Source organism: Struthio camelus, chromosome 3 (genome assembly GCF_040807025.1).
Source record: "Struthio camelus isolate bStrCam1 chromosome 3, bStrCam1.hap1, whole genome shotgun sequence".
Taxonomy (NCBI): Eukaryota; Metazoa; Chordata; class Aves; order Struthioniformes; family Struthionidae; genus Struthio; species Struthio camelus.
This window is the reverse complement of record NC_090944.1, coordinates 66,776,574-66,800,330: the sequence shown is the minus strand read 5'-3', so window position 1 is coordinate 66,800,330 and position 23,757 is coordinate 66,776,574.

Sequence of the window (23,757 nt, the reverse complement as noted above, 5' to 3'; positions counted from 1 at the left end):
TGAGTTCTTCAGTACTCTGGGACTCTTTATCCCTGTGCCAGATATCACTGTGGGAATAAAGAGCACAAGACCCTACAAATGCCAGTAACGCAAACAAAGAGTCATAAAGATAATCATAGCATCTCAGTGCTTGAGGGAAATATCTCTTCATAAGTAGCACAAACACAGCGTTTGTTCTTTTTTCCCCCTTTTATGGTAAAACCTACTACTATATACACTATAATCATGTGAGCATTTAGTGATTTTTCTTCTTTCTGTTTCTTCTGTTTGGGAAGGAATCTATTTCAGAGCAGCAGTTCTTGCATGTAATCAGAAAGGAACCGAGATAAAGGGTTGTTCTGCTGTCTTGGGGAACTAATAATAGGATCACAGCACAGTTTTTAACTGATTTGTTTTAAAGCATCAGATCTCCTACAAGGATACAAATCTAGTTCAACAGCATTATCTTTTCATCTGAGTTATACTGAATTAACTGTATTTATCTATTGACCATAAGCAATGGGGTAACTATGGAATACCTCAGCTTTAAAATTGAATCCTTATGATCCAGAAATTGAGTTGCATTGTAATCACTCTTGGAACCATTTGGTAGATTCAGCTGTAATTATCACCTCAGAATCTGTGGAGCATGTCATTACTGAGTGTTTGTTATATAGCCTTTGTCACAAAACTATAGAGACATTGCTCAGGGATACTCGCTTTATTAAATTCTGTGAAACTCAATATTTATTTTCATTTTCTTGTGTAAGCTTATTGTTTGGAATCTCTCCACTGAACTATTTACAGTGTCTAAGGCAGGAAAATTCTTTAAGTGGTCTTGGAAAGGATATTTCTTTGCAGGTTACATGAAAAAAACCACTTATATCAATGGCTCCATTTCTTTCTAGACGAGCAAAAGGAGAAAGCATGTGATAAGAGTTGCATTAGTGAAGATAAAAATTCACCAAGTAAAATTCATTTTCTCTCTTACCTACTCCACCTGAAGGCACGAGATTATTATTTTTTTAAATGTGTAAATGCCCTTGCATTCTGCACTTATTTTCTCTTGCAGCAAACTAAAAACAAGGCAAATTTCTCATTAACACTATGTTTTTTCTACCCCTCTGGTGGGGGTTAAAAGAAAACACAAATGTAGTGGTTGATTTAATTTATATCTATTTAATATCTTTTTGCACTACCAGAATGACATAAAATATTTAGCGTTAATGAGCTTCAGATCAGGCATGTAGAGCAGCAGTTTCAATACTTATCATTACCTTAATTGGATATTCATTTTAATTCTTCACACCTCTCCCCAGGGGTCTGGTAGCTAAGGCCAAGTTTATACTTAGATTGCTTTACTTATAGGCTGACTTACAGGTAAAACATTCCTAGTGTGGGTGCAGTTAGGTCGGCTTTGTTCTACCACAGAAACAGAACCCTTCCCTGAAAAGAGACATACAGTTTGCTAAGTGTCTGAACATTAAGAGCTTCTGTTAGCTACTTCGGTCAGGGATCGAACCAACACACATGAGACAAAAGTCTACAGTAGAGACAGAGCTTAGAAATGATCTAACATTGTCCCTGTACTGACAATGACAGGTAGCACTTATTCACTCGGAAGGCGAATGAAACATATATAATATTAAACAAATATTCTTTGTACTGTTTCCATATCTAGTGCCTCTCTCAAATGACTCCCTCAGTGCAATAAAAACAGATGCATTTTATTTTGGCTGATGCTTTCTCTACTGTTCTCATCCACCTCCCTATCTTATATTCTCTCAGGTGACTCAACTTCTTTCCTCTAAAAGAGCAAACATGTCAGAGCATTCAAGATATACTAGAGAAAGAAACCAGTTTGTGAATTTATTTATTCTCTTTTACAAATTTTTTACTGGATAAAGAAAGGGGTGAGCAAGTATTGGTTAAAAAGGAAAATTCTGGATAAAGCATTTCCATTGAATCAAAATGAACACTTTAGGAAACTCAGGAAAATTTGATTTATAATGCCATTATCCCCTCATTTTTTAGTGGAATTTGAGATCAGTCTGCTGCATTTGATCATATGATTATGAATATTTATACCAATGTAATAAACTATCTAGGAACTGCAGTCACAGTCACACTATGAGACTTACAGAGACAAAACAGGAAAATGATTTGTGACCCAAGGAGCTTATAATCTGGACAGAGAATCAGACGCAATACATACATAAACAAGCAAAGTAGAAAGTAAGGAAATTAGTTATCAAGGGTTTTTTGCAATGCCAAATGAGAAATAGGGGAATCTGTTTTGTGATGAGAGATCAAAAGGAGCCATGCTTGTTTAGCCTAGCAAAACCAAGGGTGAGATTCTAGTCATACACACATTTCAGAGATGGGTAAATATCTGGGAAAGAAAATAGTTGTTTAAATTTAAGGTTAGTACAAAGCAAAATGCATATAAATTTATCCTAAAAAGAAATATATAGAAGATTTATATCTGTTGGAAGCATAGAGAATGAGAATGGCTTTCCAGCATGGGACATAAGAGGAAAAAAACTAAATTGCTTCAAGATGAAGCACGAGCAGAGGTTTTATGGCAGTGTAGGGAGGATCCTGGAGTTAGGAACTTCAGTTTCTGGCATGATACTCTGGCAATGAAAACTTGCTGATATCTGTAAGAGAGGCTGAAAGAAGGCTTGATGGCCATTTGCTGACCCTGTATGTTTGCACTGTGTTGATATTGTACTTAATTATGCTTCAGAGCCTCTGCCAGGTAAATGCAAGAACAAAGAAGAATGCCTTTTTTCCCCTTCAGTGCAAAACATGACGTTAGGGAGAAATAGGGTTTCACTTTCTTCTCATATGTCAATGACAATTTGCAAAGTCCTTGAGATAGTTAGATGTTTGGGTTCATGTGTCTTAATCATGCCCTCAAGACTAAAAGCGGTCATCATATTTCAGTACTGCACTGTATTTTCTCTTAGGCCACTAATGGACCATTAACGGCAAAGACCACTGGGTTTTGGATTTTGGTGTGGGGGGAATTGCTTCCTATGTTTTATTTTCATGTAATAAACCTCCATCTATGGCAGAGACCTCAGATGTGGCAATGCCTTTGCTTTTGCCTGATCTCCTCCTTTGGCACCGGCTAGCTTTGTGGGGGGTCTTTCTTATACTAAATCTTTTAAGATCGTTCCAAAGATTTCAGGGTGTTTTGTGGTTTCTGGTATTTGGGATCATGTACTGCAGAGCTCTTTGGATTCTGGGTTAAATACGAGTTACTTGGCTGCCTGCAATTGCAGAGGATTTAAGTTCTTAGCATCTGAAAATACAATGAGGTAACTCTATGCATGCTCCTTGTTAGCATGGGAGAAGGGAGTATGGGAGAAAAGCATGAAAGTCCTCTAAAAAGGCAGTACAAGAACATTGTAGGCTGACATCCTAGGGCAATGTTTCAGTAATTAGCAAGCCTGCATCCTTGGCTTTCCAAGTGCTTACCTTCGGTGGTTTGCAAGTAGAAGGGAAACAGGCACAGGCCCAGGCTTTTGTGTGGTGGAGGTCTCCGTCCAAAGAGAGAGAATGATTGGGGAAAAGGGGTGTGGAGCATGTTATCTTCAAAGAGAATGCCATAGGGCAAGGCATGAAGCTGTCCTTGGAAATATTTGCTGTGGGAATGAAAATAAAGCAATCAGGCATGGTGAACATCTGGATTTTTGCGCCTAGAGCTTAGAATGCTGGAGGCACCGATGGCTGATCACAAAGAGAGTTCAGACCAGGAACCACTGCTGGCATTGGCAGTAGGAAAGGATGGGTATTTTATCCACATAAGGAAGTTACATAAAGTTTCCTTGAAATTATTTTACTGTCTTTGCAAAGGGTAAATTTGATTTAATAATCACAGAAAAGATTATTAAATCTTTCTGTGGCAAAGTCCCCATGACAACTCCAGTGACTCCATGTAAAATCAAGAAATCACATGATGGAGAGGTGAATGCAGATTGAATGGGATCAGGACTTCTTGGGCCCACTAAGCTGAGGATAGACAGGATGCCAGCGAAGGGCATAAACTCTTCTGTGTTCCTAGCAGTTTATTACTCCACACTTAAGTCAAAAGTTTTACCACAATACTGATACGCCTCCTCACAGAAAGAGTTAATTGAAAATATAATTCCTCTAAACACTTTCAGTTTTAGCAAAATAGTGCTTTCTAGGGGAGAAGCAGTGTTTTAGCCATAGCAGTTTTTTTATCATAGCTACTGATACCATCTTCTACTTGAGGCGCACTACCTGCTGGCCTTAAATCGATCTTTCAATTTTCCTTCTCTTGTTCTCTGCAGAGACAAATGGAAAATTTGCTGACTTTGTCTTTGCTATTCATTGCTAGATATAGTCTCCCAGATTCCAAATCAAATAGTGGTTATATGTTATATAGAAATTACATCCTGAAATCATAATATTAATCAATTAGTTGTGTGGGAGAGAAGGCATTTATTTTATATAGTAAAAAAATGTTAAAAATAGGACTTATGGAAAGTGAAAGGAAAACACACAAAACTCTATGGTGCAGTCATAGTAGAAAACTATCCTGAAACTGTGCTTTTCCTCTATCTATGGAATTTCTGGTGATGTATCTCTGACTTCTATCTACGAAGAGCTTTCAGGATTGGAAATTCCAACCTGCAGAATGAATAACAGGTAATCACTGATATCCCAACAGCCATTAGAAAGCATTGATTCGTGTGGGAAAAACCATAGATAATACCCTCACTGGTTCTAAATAATGATTTCAAAGTGTGAAAGCTAGGGATCCGATTAATGTAGTTTCTGTCTGAGAGGCAAGATTAATATATGTACCGGAAGTGGAGATTCGCTCTTGTCTTTTAAAATCACTGTATGTGATCACCACTGCACAATAATATTGAGTCACTTCATTACTAAGCATTTCAGAACCAAATACAATTTACTCCTGAACTTTTGTTCATTTACATTTGGCAACTGAGACATCTTTCCTTCTTTTCTCTTCTTTTTTTTTTTTGATCAAATTGTTACAGAGAGAAAAGAATCCATCTTTCCTGAAAAGTCATATGTTTTTCATCAGTGAACAGCAATTATTGCTTATGAGCTTGGATTTTAATTGTAAATCCAAAAGTATAATTTTGGAAGCTTTATGCATTTGCAAATAAACTTTATGTAAATTTTCCGTGCTTGGAATCTGAACACTTATTTTAGCTGCAGCTCATGCTTGGTCCTACATATGTCTAACCTTAAGCCTTTAGCTCCATGCTGAGAATACTACCAAGCAACCTGTTAGCTTTCAAGCTATCATCATTATAGCCTTAATTGTATCCACAACCTTTGGCTGAGGAGTGGAGTCTTTTGAAACTTCTTGAAAGTCACTCAAGTGATTTCTGCCATTCCCTCCTGGCCAAACAGCTCAGTTTTGAGCAGATGATAGGATCTGAGACTGTGCAGTTATGCGCTGGATTGTAAAACACTTCACTTACAAGAAATTAAGCCAATTTACAGAAAGAGCAAATCACACAGCAGCTGCAAGAGCAGTCCTATTAGAAAAGAGTCACTTAACTCCAAAACTAGCAATACTGCTGCATGCCAGCAGAAGCATGTGGTTATAGACTGTACTTTGGGAGAACTAAGGTCTCACCACAGATTTCCTTTGTAATTTGAGCAAGTTGTGTTTTAACCTCCCTGTGCCTCAGTACCCCATCTGTAAGGGATAGACCACAATACTTTGTTTGATTGTCTTGTCTTTGTAGCTTTTTGTGGTGCAGACTGTCTCCAGCTGATAGCACAGCACTTGTACAGTAGAGCTACGATCAAACTGGAGTTCCCTAGAGACTTCTGCAATAAGTACAGCATGTAAAGACAAGTGTCTTTGTAACGGTAGCATATATCTTAGCTCGATAGCCAGTATTTGGAGCTTTACTAATATTCCATGTTAGTGATTATGAAGTTTCTTTTCAATGGATGCTTCAAAAAAAGATCTAAGTGGGGAGGTGGGGGGCTGAGGTACGGGGAAATTTTCTGCTGTATTAGTAAGGACAGCAATTTTCTCTCAAGATCGCTATACTGAGCACACTGACAGCACATTGCAAATTTCTTTCTCTCTTCTGGTTGCCTTTCTGCAAGAGGTAAAGGGTCCTTCAGTAGGAAAGCTCATTGTATGCGGAAAGACCAGAGGCTAATAACAGCCTACAAATGTCCTTCCTGTGACCAGCAGACACTTTCAGAAGGAATTGTTTTAATGATCCTTATGTGTTGGTACTGTAGATTTTTATTTAAGAGCTAGTTTCCTCAACTGCTTGTATAGTCATTGCAGACAAACCGACACTTTCAAGATGGGATTCATCTGAGCATTTTAGCTTACTATTTTAGAATGAGGTAAATCATCCCCTAGAGGTTCTTATTTCTCTTCGTTGACTATAAAGAGAGTTAAAACAATTACCTCATGTGTAGACTTCTACCCTGTAGATCTGAACTTCAGCTCCTGGTGCTCATATAGGACCTGAGTTTCAGAGAGTGCTGAATGCCTAGAGCACTCATGGGAGGTGATAGGGTTCAGATCATGAAAAGTCAGGCCCAGCAGTACTAGTATTTTTTTTTTTTTTCATCTACAGACCTCACCATGCTTTTCAAAGGAAATCAGCAGTATTGCCTCCATTTTATTATTTTCCATCAGTAAACTTGAGGAGCTGGAATATGATCATGGTGTCCAAGGTCACTAAGCAATCCTGAATTGATCCAGTAATTGATACACTGAGTATCAACAGTGCCAACTCAGGACTGCTGTTTTGTAAAGCTTAGCACCAATCAGCTGAGGCACAACGTGCTGAAAACTGCTGAACACTTGGGCCTAAAGATTAGATAAAACTGCTATAAACTAGAAACACACGCTATGCCTCATAGTTGATCATTATCATTAATACAACAAGATTTAAATATTAAAAAAAAAAAATTGCCAAAGGCACGACAGTAGGAGTTACAAATGCCACTTGTATTATGTGATTTCCTTGGACATGTGGCACCTGGTATTGAATGAGTGCTCTTCTGAGTCCTTTCTAAACCACATAAAAATCCTGGTGTTTACCAAGTATCACGGTCTTAAAGTAGATCATTCTTGTGGATCTGATTAACATACTATAGTGAGGGGATAAACAGAAAGGTTAGTAAAGATGCAGTAATGTGGTACATGAAAAATAAAAATGAACGGAATAACTGAATTTTGCCTGTCTGTTAATAAGTAACCAGCTAACATACCAGCAGCATAGTGTCTAGCTGCTGAACAATAAGCTGCTTAGAGCACGGAGTGCATTCCTAAGGACAAGTCAGAGCAAAGAAACTTGTGTGAAAGGTGCTTTCATGTAGTTTCTAAGATTTACCATAATGCAAGTGGCTAGTTTAATTATTTGGTGGAGTCTTGCCAAGGGATGAGGTAAAGCACACATAATCTTTGCCACCTATGACACAGATGTGTCAGAGCAGGCTTCTAATCACGGGCAGAATGCGTCCCTGTGTAGATACTGTTAATAACAAGTCACAACATCAGACAGAGCTCAGCTGATGCAAAACCTAGTCCTAGGCATTTGTTGTTCCTAAAGCTGGCAGGTTTCTGAGGGGCAAAGACTGAACGCTATTATAGTTCCTGCAAAAGGTGCTCCTCTGCCCTGAGTGCAGTTTGCTGCAGTCCTGCAGCCCTTGCCTGTGGCAGAGCATAACACCCTATCTGGAGCTCAGGAAAAGCCTCTCAAAACGTGGAGATGCCTTCAGGAAACAAAACTGCATAAATAAGAAAGTTGTGATGAGTTTAAAGACAGTTACCCCCTCCAAGCTCCCTGCTTTGCTACTGCTGCTTCACTTCCACCGAGCTTCTCTTTTAGTTTCTGGCATAGCCTAGTTTTTCACTTTTCTCCTTCATCTTTTCCATCTTTCTTCTCTTCTAGCATCCTTCTCATATTCTCCTTCGGCTTTCTGAGCACAGTTTTTAAAGCATTTTTGGACTGAGTCTAGTACACATAGATAGCCCTCTGAAGTTAGTACCACAAGTCAGCCAATTTAGGGCTCTAGTGAGGAGACAGATAGAAATTCTTTTTTTTCCACTTAGTCATTCACTTTCCGGTCATCATCTTCCCATTCCAGCCTTTCTGTGTATCTGTCAGGCTGTCTGTGCATAACAACTGCAGAACCTGCTGTTCAGCATCACATAAATGGGGGCCATTTAAATAAGGGCCAAAAGTTCTCAAAATACTGCAAGTTGTTTGAAACTAGGACAATTAGAAGAAAATAGAGCTGCTATTGAAAGCCACATCTGAAGGAAAAGCTACAAAGTAAGCACAAATCACTAGACAGAAGGAGAATACACAGAGGGCCTAATATGCCGCAGCTCACAATTTTAATTTAAGTGGCAATCAAACATCAGCCACAAATCTGTAGGATACCAGGCACTGGTAGTATCACAGAACCACTTATTTACATATTTAGCGTGGGAAGAGAGGAAAAAGAGAACAGGCAGAGAAGAAAAGGAGGGAGCAGGTTGGGGAATGAGGCAAAGTAGCACGAAAAGACATTCTGGACATTCATAACTCCTATTATTTGAATGAATTTTACTTTCTTAACTCCATTGACTAAACAATATTAAGTAAATCAAGAAAGAATCTTGCTTTTCATAGCTGTTTAGAGAGCTATTTTTTTCTGTTTCTTAAAGAATGATGACCTCATTGCATTTGGGATTTTATATAAAAAACTAAACATGCTAGGATAGGGAAAGGGAATTTTATTTCTTAGTCTTCCGTGTTTCTTACTCTTCCTTATTTTTCCACAAAACCATGATAGTGTACACTTTAACTGGCATTAGGATTCTTCTGATTGAGCCTCACATGTAACCTTGTTTCACTGCAGAGACATTAAAAAATGATGGCCTGATATTGAAAGATATAATCATATAGTGAAGACAGCAGAGCCTAAACTGAGACTTTATGACCTGTCTGAGACTGAGAGGTGATCTCATCAATGTGTACAAGTATCTGAAGGGGGGGGTGTCAAGAGGATGAGGCCAGCCTCTTCTCCGTGGTGCCCAGTGACAGGACAAGAGGCAACGGGCAGAAACTAAACCACAGGCAGTTCCATCTGAACCTGAGGAAAAACTTCTTCACTGTGAGGGTGACAGAGCACTGGAACAGGTTGCCCAGAGAGGTGGCGGAGTCTCCGTCGCTGGAGATATTCAAAAGCCGTCTGGATGTGATCCTGGGCAATATGCTCTAGAGGACCCTGCTTGAGGAGGGAGGTTGGACTAGACGATCTCCAGAGGTCCCTTCCAACCTCAACCATTCTGTGATTCGGTGATTCTGTGTTGCTATTTGTCTAGTTTTACTTCCAACTCTTCTATGCAGTCACCACATACACTTGTATAGATGCACACATTTCTTCAAATAAACATTTCAAGCATTAATATAAAAACTCTAAATGTTGAGTTTTTAAAAGTTAATGGCAGCATTAACATGCCATTAACATTAACATTTGCTTTACAAAGTAAAGATGTCAAGAACTGGAATGAACAATTCTCCCACAGTTAAGTTTTTGGAAATGGCCAAAGTGTTGTTGGCTAAAAAATAAAAATTTATGGCAGCTTAGGCAAGCCCAGTGCTTAGAACTGCTGCAGCAATGAATCTAGGATGAGAAATGGGAGGCAGATGGAGGACACAGAGACAATGCTGGACTTGAGAACTGGCAAAGAAATGGGAATAGGTTGTCTGGGGGATGCGAGATGTGGAAGGAATGACTCTGAGTTCAGGTGAAGAAATGACTGACATCAGCCAAAATCACGAGCAACTAAAGCTACTGTGAGATGTTTATTCTGGGGGTTAACGTTGTGCACATGGCAGTAAAAGCCCCAGAAGAACATGTGGACTGCTGAAAATATGTTGGAAGACAATATTTTGGACATCCATTCATGCTGCCTGTCGGGTGCACACTGTGTGAGCAAACTCTCTTCTCAACCGCATCCTGCTTTGTCTATGAGAGGAGCTGTGTACCCTCTCCTAACTAGCAGACTTCAACGAAACGACAGCTACACAGGATAGATAGTATAGATACATTCTCTTATAGGAAACAATTCTACGAAACCCCGCTACACGGTTATTTTTACTGGCCATATCATCTTATGTCCTCAGCCCCTGGTAAATATGATCAGTTGATATTATTTATGATTTTTTTTACAGATTGTTTATAGAGCTCTTAGAAAGCTCAGGGCTTTATTTATTTTTCACATGTTTCACTTATTGTTTCCCAACATCATAAAATATATGCAGCATGCTCCTGGGACTGCTTTACATCCAAGCATATGGTCATACCTTTTGGGTTTTTAGAAGATAAGTGAACAGAGGAGTCCAATGTGAACTGTGTCTTTTCTAAAATCTCTGTCCTTTGAACTTTAATTGCAGAATAACTCTCTCTTGGAAACCTATTCCACTGGATTGTGTCCATTGCATTATTGTTCAAAAATTTTCTCTGGAAATCTTACTTTTTCTTAGGAAAATACAGTAGGCTTAAAGTAGAAGCAAATTCTCAGGCAAGCAGATACAAGAATAACTAAAAAACATTATCGCAGCAACAGGAATAAGAATAGATATCTGCAACTGAAGATAAACCATACTACAATTACATAGCCATTATAACTAGGCAGGGATTTCAGAGTTACTAAAACTATCCAAACTTTTGCAGAAATGGCAATTCAGGAATAAGGTTACCAAAACCCTTAATTCTGTCCTGCAATGACTCCATCTAACGACCATGTGATTCAGGTATTTTAGTGTATGCAACCTCAGATGAAATGAAAAGAATTTCTATAAGCGCAATCATTAAGCAAGAAAAGCCAACAAACTGACAAAACTTACTGGGAGAAGTCATTGCTAAATCTGGGCAGAGAGCCTGTTGGAGCACTGTTGTTTCACTTAGTATGGGTGTGAGTTCCCTAGAGCCTGTGCAATGCAAACTTGTTATATAGCCAACCGAGAGGGGTTAGTCAAGCTCCAACAAGTTCACTGCAGAAGAACCCTCTGTGTGGCAAGCTGGAAGTGAAAGCAGGGGCTGCAGCCCCAGGCCATGCACCAGTCATGGTCGTGCATGTCCTGGACGAGTACCTGCATTTGGCTGAGGAACATGGGTCCAGCAACTCCTGCCCTCCTGAGACCTAGCTTGGGGTGACAACTTGCTCTGCTCCATGGAAAGTTACCTTCTGCATTTTCTGGAAGGTAGAAAGGGGTTTGGTGCTTTCCGTGGCTCCTGAACTCCGGGAATAAATAGTCTCTACTTAGAGGCCCCTCCATTACCTCCTCAAGGTGAGGGAGGCCAGGCTGCCAGTCCATATTCCCTGAGAGTCTCATCCGAGCACGCTGGCAGTGCTTTCCATGCGCTGAGACAGAGTAGTTTATCTCTGTCACTATTCAGCTTTTCTCACTTGCAGTGAGGAGGGCAGATGGGGTATCCAACATAAAAAGACTCAAATAAATTCTAAAAGATAGAAGGGGATGCATCTGCTCTAAGAAGCTGAACAGCTGTGCTACAATTGAGCTGTATTCCCAGAAGGCCTTTCATGTCAATTTGTTTATTTTTTGGACAATATCTATCAGGCTGAATTGAGCTATCCGGGTTTTATGTTCCTGGGAACCAGTTTCATTCATAGAGCTTATGCCAAAAAGTAAAAATTATCTAAAACTAAAGATGACTTTGAGAAACCACAAAGGCCAAAAGATATACGGGGTCTGTTTTACCTTCTGAGAGGAGAAAAAAGGACCTTCAAGCTCTGGAAAAAATTGGATCTACTTCAGAACTCATTTGCTGGCAAGAGCTGATAGCTCACCTGGAATAGTATCAGGATAAATGAGAGACAGAAGCACAAACTTATTGTTGTGAAAATTTGGTCCCTGAATCATGAGGTGCTCATTTTATAGATACCACAGGACAAAAAAAAATCTCTGGCTTGTGAGTTGGTACCACCAGAAATTAAATGAAATGTGTCATCCTTGTTGATTTAACAGAAATAATGGGGAAAAGCACACCACCATATTGAGCACTGCACATTTCTTGTGGAAGTTCACTCAGTGGGAGAGTAGCTGAAAGGCAAAATTTGAACAACACTGAAAACAACTGAACAATCAAGAGCTGTAAATCAGCTCTATTACACACCATAATCTAATACCTATTCAGCTGCAACCCGTATCATAAAATGGGGTTGCACCCATAAGGCCCACTTAGCTTTTGCTTTCTCAGTCATTTAAATTTGCTTAACAGAGTATTTTCATAGTCTCATGGATAGCATTTTACTCTTGGTTACTCTTGGTTACTCTTGGTTAGCTTTCAGAAACTAGACACATTTTAATGTGTATAAAAAGAAATAAGTATCCAAAATCTCTTTTGTGTACCATAAACCAAAAGTATTTGCTGAAGTAAGGTGTTTAGATGGAAACAAATTTGAAGAATGTCCTTTGTGGAGTGAATTGCAACTCTTCCAAATAGTACTGTATGACCATATGGTAAACTAGAAAACATTAGCAATTAATAATTGACACAGTTGCTGTCAGTTCTAGAAGAGTCAAAATCTTGAATATGGAAAACGATCTACCCTTTAAGGACTAGAAGAACCACTTTCTCTTGCAGGATTAAACAAAGGACTGAGACTCTGCTGGGTAGATTTTCTCTGATTACTATAACCTGCATTTTCAAGCGTCTGTATGTCTGTACGTTCCACAGTACTGATTTGGCAGCTTTGTGAGCACTAAACTCTTTGGATACAGCAATACTTGTCATTTAAATGGGATTTCCCTCTTTTATGTACCGTGCAGAGCAGAACATGTTGTTTTTGTTCACCGAGGTCAGTGGATTGGTGCCAGGCTAAACTTTGATTCTGACCCAATTGTTTTGCTTGCACATCACCTTCATTCCACTCTGAAGGAACAGCACTACATTTATATATTACGAAGCCAGTTAATTTCTCTGTTATCCTGATTTTTGCTCCAGTGTAAACCTGTTTGATTATTCTCAAAAAGTACAAATTACAAGCAAAAACTGCAAAGATAAGTTGCAACCATAAGTTACAAGTGCACTGAATATAGGTGATAGTAAGAGAACATGGGACGGTAAATACCAAGAATCAGGAGTAACCTCCCCATTTTGAATATTTGTGAACTTTGCAACTAGAGGAAAGGGAACATAGTGGAATTTTGAATCTTATCTGAGATTTCTGACTCTCTTCTATGTACTTTTTTTCAGATCAAGAGATTGGATCAGAGCACTCTTGAAGAGTTTCAGAATCCAAGTCTCCAACAAAATCCTCCTACAGAAACCTTTGTCAGACAATTTCTCTTACTCTGGCTCTCTAGTTAAAGAGACTGTTAAAGCACAGCCCCCTCCCTCTCTCTCAAATCCGACTTGACTAAACCTGACTGAAGTCTAATTTTTAACACGTTTAAGCATTTTTTCCAAATCCTTATGTATAAGCCAATAAATGATTATCAGGCACTTTGATTCAACAGAATAATGTAAGAGGGACTGATTTTTCTCCTTTCTAGGAAAGGCATCAGCTCTTACTGATGCCACAGGTCAACAAAATGTTAAGAAATGTTCACTGCTCAGCCCAGCATCTCTGTTGTGGAAGACAAGTTACTTCTATATATCAGAGTACGATTTTCATTAACGTATTGTGCTGTTACTATTCCTTACATATGTCTCTATTAATTCACTGTTTGGTTTTGGGACATGGATGCATCCTTCTGTTTGGATTATCTAGCTGATTGAAAACTAATCTTTTCATGAGTCAGAATTATCCTGCTTTGAGATGAGATATAGATGATGCCAATTCAAATGAGATTGCTTCAGAACATGAGGAGTCTTCTGGTATCAGCTTGGGGCAAACAATCAATTTACAACAGTGACAATAATAATGGCACTTGTTCCTTGAAGTAGTTCATTGTCCAGGAAGCACACTAACTGGAAATTAAATTTTTCCTTGTCAATGTTAAATACTTCTGATTTATATTTATTTTACCATATGTGGACACTCACTGTGCTGCATTTTTTTTAGCAGGATGAAAAGGCAGTGTTTGTAGTATTGATAACTGTGTCTTTAAGGCTGGGCTTTCTGGACAGTTTTTGTTCATTTTTATTGTCTTTGGCACAGCCACAGAAAGGGATATCTCTTTCAAGTTCTTTACGTATTGAGTGGTCATTGAACACAACAATAGTTCCCACCTCAGCTGCTGCTAGACTATATATTATATACCCAAGCTATTTATTATGCCCTGTGGTTTACGGTTTCAGTACTCATAGACCCATGCCTCCAGAGTTTTCAAACTTGAACTATCCATTTGCAATTGAAAAAAAAAAAAAAATCCCAGCAATATCAAATGTAAAATAAGAAATTCAAATTCCAGGTCCAACAAATGCAAATAGTCATACGGAGCCTCCTTTCCCAAGACAGTTGCAACTATGTATTTAAAAGTTGCCTAATGCCAGATGCCAGCTAGTCATTTTAAAGAAGTCTTCTATTTTAAAGAAGCAATCTGAATATAAAGTGACTCAGAATTTTTCAATAACAGTTAGTAGACTTTGGTGTGCCATTTTTGGAGTTATCCAGTTTGAGATATTTGAAAGAAGTCTATATCTATGGGAAAGGATGTTCCACAGTATCTCAGCAACAAGTTTCCTTTAAGGTATCTCGTGAAAAGAAGTACGGAAATTTGAAGGTTTTACTAGATTGCTTTGAGAAAGTTTTATACTTGCCAAAAGAACATACAAATTAGGAAAATTATTCTCAGTACTTTCCATCTTTTCTTTATGACTAATAAGGAGATCCTGTTCCCAATTCTTCAAAATCTCTCTGGATTTATTGAGATGTACATATGATCAAAACAGGATTTTCTAGCTACAATAGTTACGCAGATCTCCCTACAAGATAACGTGAAGAATTCAGTCATCTGTGAGAACCCTGAGAAACTCCAAAATCCTGAGGTGAAGCCTATTGTAGGTGGTTTTGGAATAGATGAAAAATAATTTTCATACCTAGAAAATCTATCATCAAAAGGACAGTCTCCTTCAGAAATGCTTATCAGGGAGGGAAGTCATTGGGCCTAATTCTCATCTGACTTGCACGATCAGCTTGGAAAAACCAGACACGCACTGATGCAAAAAACCATTGATGCAGAATCAAGCTGTAGATCAGTGTTAACGCTGCTGAAGTCACATTTCTGGAAGCAAGGAAGATCAGTCTGCCACATGTGCCACATTGCCCACTGCTGACAGCTTTCAAAGTGCTTGCCATGCTTTCTGAATGCTTTCAAAATGTTCTGCTGCTGGCCAGATAAAAGATTTGTTTTAAACCGAAACAGTGATGGAGTGTTACTGCTACTCTAACATCTCATGAGACCAGTCCTTCTCACAGTGTACTGTGCAGTACATTTGTAATATATTGAATGCCCAGTCAGCACATTCCAGTAATGTAGTGGCACAGCCAAAACCAGGAGGGAAAAAAAATTGCAGTTATCAAAATATGCAACAACACAAATCCGTTCGTTAACTTACAGCTTGGGATGTTTCTAGATGGGAATGCTGGCACTGATTCTCTAAAAAGTAGCACAGTTCTGCCAATGCTGTGCAAGTGGTGCATGAAATTTTAGTGTGAGGGCTGCTCAAAATAAGTCCTTTGATTCAGGATTAGGAACAGTGAATACTAAGCCGTGGGACACCCCTGCAGCGTGCTCTACTCTATGCTTAGAACTACTTCCCACTTAAATAGAGGTATGGGTCAATAAAACATGACCTACATGATGTCATCTCTTTCTGAGATGATCTTGAAATGACCTTGATCTCTCAGGCAATGGTGAATACGCCTCTCCTCAATGACACGCTATACCTATCTTTGCGTTCCTGTTGTCATACTGGCCGGGCCGCCCACAGTTTCCACAGCAAAGAAACTCTCACAGTTACAAAACACGTCTCCTCATGAAGTGTTTTCCAGAAATAAAATCTCAGCCTATTTAAAGTGGAGCCTTATATCAAGAGTCTGATTGATTCCAACTCACTTCATGCTCTTCCCAGAGATCGCCTCCACTTGGTCAGCAAAGCTATTGTTAAGTAGTGTACAAAATGATTTTGGATGCTGGCAAAATATTGCCCTGTAGATCAAATCCGAGAATCTCACTTTTCTTTTCTGATTCAAAGCACATCTCAAAGTTTTTTCTTGCTCTTTCTTCGGAGGAACTTACCACAGACTTTCTTTGCTAAGATGGTTCTATTTTTACAGGCACAATGAAGATTTCTTTGCTTACGGGTGGAAAAAGGAGGCATTCCAAAATGTTTACCAAAGAACAGCTGTTTACAAAACTAGCATCTTGCTTTTTGTCTTGCGTAACTTAGCATCCATAAATGGCAAGAAGATTGTTCTGGTACTTCAAGTCCCTCTGCATTATTCATTAGGGAAGCTCAAGCTGAATAACTTTCTCTGGGACAAAGCTGTTGCTAAGCTTAAAGTCTGGGAGATCTAGTAATGCAATTTTGCTTATCCATCTCCCCAGGAAACTCTTCCACTCACACGATGTGAGGATACTGTGACTTGGCAAAAATCACATTTTGTACTACTTCCTGGATACTGGACAACAGGACAAGTATGCAAAACGAAAAGAAGATTTATTAACCCTGACATTTCGGTAATGAATCAAAATGAAAGCAAGAGGAGGCAGAAAGGGGGAAAAAAGGGGGATAAAACTGATTCATCATGGTATCCTAAGTGTGATATGACATGGCTTTCTCCCAAATGAGCAAGAAGCAAAAGCCTTACGTATATGCCCATCATTGCAACATACATACCACCTTCAATGACAAAAGTAAAACATTTTATAACTTCCCCTCTGTCAAATAAAGTACCATTTTCTGTCTGTCTTATTTTAGGTCAAGGCAAATTATTCAGTATGTTCATTGCTCTTTTCAGTCACTTTTCTGCACAGTAACTGAATGCACTATTTTCTCTGTGGCAATTTCACTTTCAGGAAATGAGGATTTCTTTTTTGGATAGCAAAAGAAAACTTCTGTATTCTAAAAGAGTGGAAAGGACTGAGGTTCAAAGCTGAACTACAGCTTTTGCTGATGGTTAGCTTTTGGTCACAGTGTTAGCAATGTGATCATAAGAGTACACTCTCTTAACACTGAGGCTTTGGCAAGGGATGAAGGGTGAACTCAGCTGGGGAGGCGTACAAGAAAGGTGAAAAGAAAAAAAGAATCAGGAAACCAATCTGCAAGCGAGACGTGCTGCAGCAGCTTTAAGCATTCCTGCAAGCTTCTGAAAGGTGGACCGAGACTCTGTCTGTATGCGTCGGTCCTTCAAAAAATTCACAGACGTATACAAGAGTAGGAAAAGAAACAATTTGAAATTAAGTGTAGTGCCCCTCCGTTGAAAGAATATACGATAAACAGTGAGTTAATTCAGTGGCAGTGATATAGAAAATTTGCCAAAGTACTATTCTGCATTTTTCTTAGCTCTGACTCTCCAAGGGTGTTCTACCTCCTTTCTAACTTAGAGTGCAACTCTTAGAAATGACTTGTTGCTTCAAAAACACCCTTCAAAGGTTAGAGGGTCTTGGAAAGGTACTTAAGCTCGCATTCTCAGCAGAAAAGTTATGGGCTGAATGAGCGCAAAGACTGTCTGTTGATCCCTAGAAATGGTTCCTCTGCAGCAGTGTGGAGACACGTTGGCAAACCGTTAGGAGGAAAGCTTCTGCGACTTCCCCTTGTGCTAGTCTGCTTCTGCAGATAAAGCTATCAGATGTATTTTCAGTGTTGTCAGCCTGTGACTAGACTTGTCTGTGAGCAGCATCCTTGGTGGTCAGTAGAAATCACGCTTCAGTACTACCGAGATGTAGCTTTTCTGAGACTTATGTATGCTATAACATAAAGTGAGACACAAGTCTCAAAAAGTGACTATTCTGAAATCCTTGGTTGTCTGATCCTTATAAATATTTTAGTTTGTTTTCTTACCTCTGCTTCTTCCCCCTCCCCCCAATTAATTTCCCCATGGATTTTATGAAAAGTAAGTTATAAGATTCTGACTGGAAGATGAAAGTAATCTTTGTGGGTCAGATATTTTCCAATTTAGCTACAACTGTTGAGTACATTTTCATGCAGCTACCCCATACTTGCAGAATAGTGTGCATTTACGTATGTCTTCTGTGTTAACAGGGTCTTTATATTCGTCTCTGTGGAGAGAAGCTTATTACTTTAACTTATCTTTAGGCCCAGTTATGGTCAGTTAAAGCTATGCCCTTGTGTGCTAGAATAAGAATGACTGGATAATTGCAGTCATCTATCTTACAGTTGCTGTGCAAGAATTAATTATTTTGGCTTTATTGAGCACAGAAGATGTGAAAAGTTCTCTGTCAATGATAATTATAATTAATATTACATTTTAAATGAAAGCATTGATATAATAGTGAGAAATGAACGAACCAAAGCTGAGCAGCAGGTAACTTTGAATGCTGTATTGATTATTGTTACAGCCACTGACTTCCTTTACAGGATTTATATTAGCACAATGCAATTCTCAGTACACGGTGATTCTTATTTTCACTTGTCATACCAGTTGCCTACAGGATGTTCTCGTTTATTGTTAATATCCACATGTTCCTAATGTGTAACCATATGCTGAGAGCCTGCCCTTTTGATAGTATAAAATAGGTGAGTGTTCTGGGAATGCAATACTCTTTCAGGTTTCTTTTCTTTTGGAAAGCGTTTTGCATCCAGCATTGCATACGGTGTGTTTCAGTTCAACGTCTGCAACTCATGCACATTTTGTTAAATCACTGTTTGTTAAATAATCCATCCATATGCATTTGTTTCTTTGATTATAAGTGACTATAAAAATTACAGAGATTACTAATGATACAAAGCTAATAGAATCTGTGTATAACCAGCTCAGAAGAACTTTAAACACATATTTTGTATTCTAGGCTCAGAATGACCAAAGAATACTGCTCATGACATGTGAATTCAAGGTTCAGACTGGCAGCACTGAAACCCCACAACTGGGAGGAAAATGGATCACTCTCATATCCAGTCCAACTGGGACCAATATTGTAGCGTAAGCTTAAGAACAGACTTGAGACACTGTCATCAGCAAAGGGTCCACAGTTAGAATCTGTGTGTTTGGCCCCTCTTGACTCGACAAAAATGGTGATGACATTAAGGAACGGGGGAGAAGAGTTGTTTGTGTAGACCTACTTCTAAACAGAATGTTTTTCCAACTTTTCCATGCAGCATCAGCTGTTTTTTAATGATAATATTTTTATCTTCCACTAATCCACTTAAGGCAAGACATAACATTCTTGTTCTGTTATTTTACTGGAATTCTTATGCGTTCTAATTTATTCCGATGTCCCCACATTGCTTCTTTAATCCAATTTCAGTCTGAACAGCAGAGCAGTAACTGGTTTGGAGTCATCGAAGTGACTTGTGCCAAATTAGAAAAAGGACATTGTTGTTATTTTTGCAAAGCTGAACTTGTTAGGGAAATTACAGGGGTAATGCTATGACAATATCAACCACTGAACCATCATTCCTTTACATCCAATACTAAGACACTTTATATGGGCATACAAGGTCCAAAAACCTCAGGGGGAAAGAGCCAAGAGAAAATCAACAAAGAGCAACAAAAATCCCTGAGGATGGATTTTGTATGTCCTTGTATCCTTTATAGGAAATTTCTTTTGTAAGTTTTTGAAGCTTACCACAGCTGAGGGAAAAAGAGATGTTTCACTGTAGCAGGACCACTGAAGCAGTAGTCTTTTCCATTCAGTATTTTATTCTGGTCATGCTGTAACTCCAGTGCTCTTTTGATAGAATGGATCATCCTAAGTCCAAAAAGATCAAGGTGCTTTATCACATATTTTCTTCTGAGCCTAGAGATCTCATTAAAGCACTATGTTCACAAGCAGTTTCAGATATCAGATGAACATTGCGAGAGGAAAATTTAGAGGATTATTGAACTATTAGACATACTGTACATCTTGGACATGTCTGAATTTTCTTGGTCTTAACTTACAAGTGAGAAGATGACTTCCCTGAATAGATGGAATTCCAGAAAAAATATATGGAGAATCATGTCTGCAGGGCAGGGTCTAAAACCTTGAAGAAAAAGATTTGTGAGCAAAGAACAATGATGTCACAATGGACAAATATTTTTATTTTTTTGGAAAGCTTTTCTTTTGACAGAATGGTTCTTTATTTGAATAATGCCATATAAAATAAGCATATATTATTAACTGTTACTTATAAATGATTATGTATAGCTTTATTATTTTTTTCTTTATAGAATGAGGCTGCATATCTGAAATGCATGTGTGAAAATGTATAATAATCTGTACAAACATGAAATTTTAGTTTAGTTTTGGAAAAATCAGATTATATATTTTCATGTGAATATCCTCCTCTCAGAAAAGAGAAAATACGAGTTCCAGCCTAGATGTATTGAATGTATATGCAGTAGGAAGAGCAAGACAAAGACATGATGGGCTGTGAATATGACAAAAGATGTTTGTTTGATATTACAACAAAGGACAGCAGAGAAATGGTCAGAATGACAGGCTAGCGAAATGGTGAGTTAGGGGTAAAAGTAAAAACTATCCTAATTAAAGCCAGAAAAATGGATGTTGTTCTAACCAAGGCACAACATGATTAAAGATGTTTCCGGGAAGTTATGTAGAAAGAATTCTCAGTATATTCACCTCCATGTGCTGCTTTAATTGTAGTTGGACTGAAAATTGTGCATGACGACATGCCAAAGTGAAAGGCTAACTGGTGATTTTTTCCATAACAACTCAAAAAAAAAAAGTGCCAGAGAACATGATGAGGAGTATTATGTACTCTGTTTTAACAATGGCAGCTAGGCATTGGAGCGGACAGTTAGCCATCACTGAGAAGACGTCAAAGAGAGAGGCTAAGGTTCGAATTTGGGCAGAAACAGCTGGGTCTCAAGTAAAAAATGTAGATCTGAGAGACATTTGGTTGAGGTGGCACTTGAATCTGGTTTTGTGGAAAGATTACCAGAGTGAAGATGAGGAGGTGATGAAGAACAAGAGAAGACAGACTGAAATCAAAGAAAGAGGAAGAGGAGTAATAAGAAGGACCTGAAGGAAAGACTGGGGTGGTAGGAAGACAACAAAGGACAGAAATATAAAATCTAAGGAGGAAGAGGTGCTAGAAAGGTGCTAGCACAGCTGACGTTAACAACAGAGTTGGTAGGTCAGGAAGAGAGGAGATGGAATAGTGCTTCTGAGCTTTGGTTTGTTAGAGACTTCAGGCAGCATAAATTTGATAGACTACCAGACTGAGAGGTATCTAGGATCGGAGAAGAACTCTGGACATTGATACTGAGATGAGAGCTAAAAAGTAAAGGAACATAGAGGTTAAAGCTGATGGGCTAAATGGTATTAAAAGTGACTTTTCTTAAGATGCAACAGAGAAGATGCAAAGGGAAAAGCAGAAGACAAGTGAAGAGTTAAGGAGAAAAGTGTAGGACTGTTGGAAAAAACCTGATATTGTACCTGTCTGCTATTTAGGAAGCTATATTACTCTCTTTGGAGAAATATGTCACCAATAATATATAAAAAGGTATCTTTTTTTTTTTTTTTAAATACAGTGATTCATTCTATATAAGAAAAAGATTTTAGTTTTATTACCCAGCTGCCTACTAGTAGCATAAAGCTGGTTCCCATCATTTGTCATGTTTCCTTTTACCATTTCCCCTCCCTTCTTAAAGTGTTGTCATATGTTACACACCTTATTTTCCTGAAAAACTTATTACTGGAAACCCAGTGGCATATGTACATTGTTAAACGCTGATGCCATCCTCTGCCTAACATGCAAATATACAGCTACTGGCTCTGCTCTTAATGGGAGCTGCAAACTTTACTCTGGCTGCTTAGTGTCTCTGAAAATCAAGCACTCTTTTAGATGCCTGAATATGGATTTAATTTTCTAACTGTGGACTTTCTAAACATATCTAAGAATAACCTCCAAAATAGCTTTTAGGAAATTAAAGCACAGATTAGGTGAAATTTAGATCTTTGAATTCAAGATGGTTTTTACTGCCTAAGCCACGTAGGTGCCTGCGATAACATTGAAGTGATTAAGCTTTATATGTGCTTGGATGGTGTTACTGCATCTGCTCATAAACTGAGCTTTCAGGTGACTATTTCCTCCTCATGCACATTTTGGAATTCACAAATCAGGTGAGGCAGTTGTGAAGGCCTTCTTCCAAAAGCAGGGTCAAAGAGGAAAAAGTGGTGCTGCTGCTGCTGCTGCTCATTCTGCTACCAATAAAAAGCAGTAGAAAATAGCTATAGGCTCTGGCCTCTGCTCCCTGAACTGTTAAGGCAGTTCACTTTAGGCAGGCACTGGACAAACCCCAGAAATGATCCAGAGTGCAGGGATTCCCTATTCCCAGTGACATGCTCTAAGCACCGAGTTCCCTCTTGTTTATTCTTTTTCTGCCCCCTGATTCTGGCCTGGCTGCTCTTGGCCACATATGAAGGGAACAGTTGGTGTTTGGTTTCACCATTGAAATATTACCTAACTTTGCTGCTTTGCAGATGTCGATTATCTGTTAATTCGCTGAAAGCCTTTGCAACAGCGTCACTTGCTGCTCCCTTCTGTTTTCAAAGCCTAAAGTTGGGCTGCTTAAATTCATACACTTTACATAGAAGGATATATGGAACATTAAGTACTAAAAATCTGCATTCTGACCCAGAGAATGGGGAGATGCTGAACATCTCTGCAAATTTCAGGAGTCTCAAAATTCACATTGGAGCTTGACTTTAGCTTATGTGTCATTCAACGTATTGCTTCTGATGTTGCTATTTTTTCTCCTGGATTAACCAGATATGTAGTCCAGTGTGTATAAAACACAAGTAATTATACAGCAATTAAAAAACATACAACTCCTTTTCTGTTCCCTATAGGAAAGTGTGTCAAAATGAAAACTCAAGTGCACATCCCACTGTAGGCACAGGGCCTTCAAACCTAAATCTGTTCAGTTGAATAGAATGAAAGGAGGTGGTTTTTTTTTTTCTCACTCTTCAAGTGAAAGAAGTATTAAGTGAGTTTGTTCGTAGACTTTTTTATTAGCAAATAATTTTTCTCTGTCTCAGTTGTTTACATTCCTATGTGGCCTGTTTTGTCAAAAGATACGCAATATTTGCCAAATGTACTTCCTGGAATTTCATAATTGCACTTTGATTTGTTTCCTCTCATATGTCTTTGTGTTTCTTTTCAAGTTGAAAAAGAAAAAGCAAAGAGATGAACAAGTATTAAAATGTCTTGCTGGCATGTATATTTATATATTTTGGGATATCATGAAAGTGAACCAACATGAGAATAGGTGGTGTCAGTTATATTCTTGACTGCTAGATTTAGAAAAAAGGAATTATCTCATCTTTACGTTGTGTGGACTTCACCTGTGGAATTCGTTACCACAGGAAATTGTTCCAGTCAAATATTATGGCTAAACTTTTAAAAAAGGATGCACATAAGTATTGTCTAAGAATAGTGTCTGTTGTGATAAATGTTAAAATAAGAGCACTACAATACACTGATCTCATAAAAATTGCAAATAACATTTCACAGCTTGTGAGAACTACAGTTTTGTTTTGCTTGCTTGCTTTTTTGACAGCGAAGGACTGGCCAGTCTCAGAGGAAGGACATAGAATCTCAGAACCACTGAGGTTGGAAGGGGCCTCT